At 46.2% G+C, this 4,237-nt stretch overlaps 1 non-coding gene across 1 annotated transcript; it reads right to left on the reverse strand.

Moving 5' to 3' along the window:
* Positions 1 to 3,695: 3,695 nt before the first annotated feature.
* On the reverse strand, positions 3,696 to 3,778 carry trnal-cag (transfer RNA leucine (anticodon CAG)). Its single transcript has one exon. It is a non-coding gene; the product is annotated as a tRNA-Leu (tRNA).
* Between the last annotated feature and the right edge of the window lie 459 nt (positions 3,779 to 4,237).

Raw genomic sequence — 4,237 nt, forward strand, 5'->3', positions numbered from 1 at the left:
ACTGACATTCCTCTCTCGCAGGAAATCACGCAAAGAATGAGCAGTATGGCTGGTGGCATTGTTATGCTGGAGGGTCATGTCAGGATGAGCCTGCAGGAAGGGTACCACATGAGGGAGGAGGATGTCTTCCCTGTAACGCACAGCGTTGAGATTGCCTGCAATGACAACAAGTTCAGTCCGATGATGCTGTGACACACCGCCCCAGACCATGGAGGACCCTCCACCTCCAAATTGATCCCGCTCCAGAGTACGATAAACGCGACTCCGACCATCACTCTAGGTGAGACACAATCGCGACTCGTCAGTGAAGAGCACTTTTTTGCCAGTCCTGTGTGGTCCAGCGACGGTGGATTTCTGCCCATAGGCCTACAAGCCCTCAGTCCAGCCTCTCTCAGCCTATTGCGGACAGTCTGTTGCGGACACTGATGGAGGGATTGTGTGTTCCTGGTGTACTCGGGCAGTTGTTGTTGCCATCCTGTACCTGTCCCACAGGTGTGATGTTCAGATGTACCGATCCTGTGCAGTTGTTGTTACATGTGGTCTGCCACTGCGAGGATGATCAGCTGCCCGTCCTGTAGTGCTGTCTTAAGCGTCTCATAGTAAGGACATTACAATTTATTGCCCTGGCCACATCTGCTGTCCTCATGCCTCCTTGCAGCATGCCTAAGGCACGTTCACGCAGATGAGCAGGGACCCTGGGCATCTTTCTTTTGTTTTTTTTTCAGAGTCAGTAAAAGGCCTCTTTAGTGTCCTAAGTTTTCATAACTGTGACCATAATTGCCTATCGTCTGTAAGCTGTTAGTGTCTTAACGACCGTTCCGCAGGTACTTGTTCATTAATTGTTTATGGTTCATTGAACAAGCATGGGAAACGATGGTTACATGGCCCCCCCATGGTTCTCGACCAGTCTGTCGTGTGGATACATGGCACTCCAGGCTCCTCGACCTGTCTGTCGTGTGGATACATGGCACTCCAGGCTTCTCGACCTGTTTGTCGCTGTGGATACATGGCACTCCAGGCTTCTCGACCTGTCTGTCGTGTGGATACATGGCACTCCAGGCTTCTCGACCTGTCTGTCGCTATGGATACATGGCACTCCAGGCTTCTCGACCTGTCTGTCGCTGTGGATACATGGCCCTCCAGGCTTCTCGACCTGTCTGTCGCTGTGGATACATGGCCCTCCAGACTTCTATCTCTGTCTGTCGCTGTGGATACGTGGCCCTCCAGACTTCTATCTCTGTCTGTCGCTGTGGATACATGGCCCTCCAGGCTTCTCGACCTGTCTGTCGCTGTGGATACGTGGCCCTCCAGGCTTCTCGACCTGTCTGTCGCTGTGGATACATGGCCGTCCAGACTTCTATCTCTGTCTGTCGCTGTGGATACATGGCCCTCCAGACTTCTATCTCTGTCTGTCGCTGTGGATACATGGCCCTCCAGACTTCTATCTCTGTCTGTCGCTGTGGATACATGGCCCTCCAGACTTCTACCTCTGTCTGTCGCTGTGGATACATGGCCGTCCAGACTTCTATCTCTGTCTGTCGCTGTGGATACATGGCACTCCAGGCTTCTCGACCTGTCTGTCGCTGTGGATACATGGCCCTCCAGACTTCTATCTCTGTCTGTCACTGTGGATACATGGCACTCCAGGCTTCTATCGCTGTCTGTCACTGTGGATACATGGCACTCCAGACTTCTATCTCTGTCTGTCGCTGTGGATACATGGCCCTCCAGACTTCTCGACCTGTCTGTCGCTGTGGATACATGGCACTCCAGGCTTCTCAACCTGTCTGTCATTGTGGATACATGGCCGTCCAGACTTCTCGACCTGTCTGTTGCTGTGGATACATGGCACTCCAGGCTTCTCGACCTGTCTGTCATTGTGGATACATGGCCGTCCAGACTTCTATCTCTGTCTGTCGCTGTGGATACATGGCCCTCCAGACTTCTAGCTCTGTCTGTCACTGTGGATACATGGCACTCCAGGCTTCTCGACCTGTCTGTCACTGTGGATACATGGCACTCCAGGCTTCTCGACCGGATACATGGCACTCCAGACTTCTATCTCTGTCTGTCGCTGTGGATACATGGCACTCCAGGCTTCTCGACCTGTCTGTTGCTGTGGATACATGGCACTCCAGGCTTCTCGACCTGTCTGTCGCTGTGGATACATGGCACTCCAGGCTTCTATCGCTGTCTGTCACTGTGGATACATGGCCCTCCAGACTTCTAGCTCTGTCTGTCGCTGTGGATACATGGCACTCCAGACTTCTATCTCTGTCTGTCGCTGTGGATACATGGCACTCCAGGCTTCTCGACCTGTCTGTCGCTGTGGATACATGGCACTCCAGGCTTCTCAACCTGTCTGTCGCTGTGGATACATGGCCCTCCAGACTTCTCGACCTGTCTGTTGCTGTGGATACATGGCACTCCAGGCTTCTCGACCTGTCTGTTGCTGTGGATACATGGCCCTCCAGACTTCTATCTCTGTCTGTCGCTGTGGATACATGGCCCTCCAGACTTCTAGCTCTGTCTGTCGCTGTGGATACATGGCCATCCAGACTTCTAGCTCTGTCTGTCGCTGTGGATACATGGCCCTCCAGACTTCTAGCTCTGTCTGTCGCTGTGGATACATGGCCATCCAGACTTCTAGCTCTGTCTGTCGCTGTGGATACATGGCCCTCCAGACTTCTAGCTCTGTCTGGCACCCTGACCTTTGTTACAATAATTACAGCATGGTGATAAAGGTGAAATTGTCACATAATATCCTTGCTGTCTGATGTTATTATAGCAGAGGACATTATCACAGTAAAAGCACAGTAAAAGCCCCACTGTTGTAGGGTGACATTGCCCTCCTAAGTACACATCTACGATCAGCTTCTCCATTAGTGGGGGAAATGCAAAACTGACCCAGGATCAGCATAAAAGGTGGAAATTTAGAAATAGTGTCAGGTGCAACCTTTTTTGCTCCTCTTTGTATGTTTTGTCATCTTTGTAAAGACATTCCACACATTATTATCCATATTTATGTTTTCTCAAAGAAAACAACATAGGCAACGATGTAAAAAATATATACCTTATGTTCCTACTTATTTCTAAATGATTCATGTTTCTACAAATTTGTGGCGGACAAAAGTGCCATTAGAGAAAATGTTCGAGGTTGTCCATAGTCATTTTCTAGAAGTTCCATGAAATTCTTTATTTTTACAGTTATTTTATAAACTGGTCTTACATTTTTGCGATTGCTGCAAGATAGAGAGAAATAATGTAGATGTTTTTTAGATGTTTTCTGTAAGTTATAAAAAAAAATATTTGTAAATATGTGTTTATTTATTTAAATATTAATAATTTATACAGAAAAAATACTTCAGTCAATAAGTTGAAATAAACGAATTAAGAATAAGAACAACACAAACTTTTATTCAGATAGACTGGTGAAGATACAGGCCTATCACAAATTATTGCGTTATTGCACAATACAAAATATGAATTAATTACAATTCTGAACTTGATTGATTTCTCATGATCATAATGCGTACGTAACACGAATTAATTTAATGCAATAAAACGAATATTTAAAATAAGAGCAAAGACGTTATTTTAGCGGTTCCTGCATGCATGGTGTCATGTAGTGTACTCTCATTGCACCATTAATGTTATTATTCATTGTAATTTCTCAGAATTTCCGCAAAACATTTTGTCAGAAGTGGGATTCGAACCCACGCCTCCAGAGGAGACTGCGACCTGAACGCAGCGCCTTAGACCGCTCGGCCATCCTGACATGCGAAATGATTGGGAAATGTGTCAATAAATAAATGTGTGAATCATTCCTATGATCAATTGAACTATTTCGTAAATCACTTTGAGAGTAAGAATATCGGCACTTTTGTACAAAAACTATTTGACTGTTTTATGAATGTATACATGTATAGGGAATCATTAGCAGTCAGGACCTAACGATTTCACAGCCGACCCACTTCTATTGGAATCAGATGTGTTTGTACTGGGATAAAACAAAAAGGTGCAAAGTAAATCAATGAGCACAATGCTAACGCTTTAAAGGAGCAATCAGCTGTTGCTACATTCATTTTTGGAATTCAATTAATGATCTGTACCAACTTTCTTGGAGAATATAACTTAGAAATGCCTCATTCCACTGTGCAAAAAAATTGGTTGAGGCAACGTTCTTTCTACCCCCTTTCAACCCACACAATCTATGTGATGACATGGAAAACTGATT

Source organism: Oncorhynchus nerka, linkage group LG12 (genome assembly GCF_034236695.1).
Source record: "Oncorhynchus nerka isolate Pitt River linkage group LG12, Oner_Uvic_2.0, whole genome shotgun sequence".
NCBI classification, from domain to species: domain Eukaryota; kingdom Metazoa; phylum Chordata; class Actinopteri; order Salmoniformes; family Salmonidae; genus Oncorhynchus; species Oncorhynchus nerka.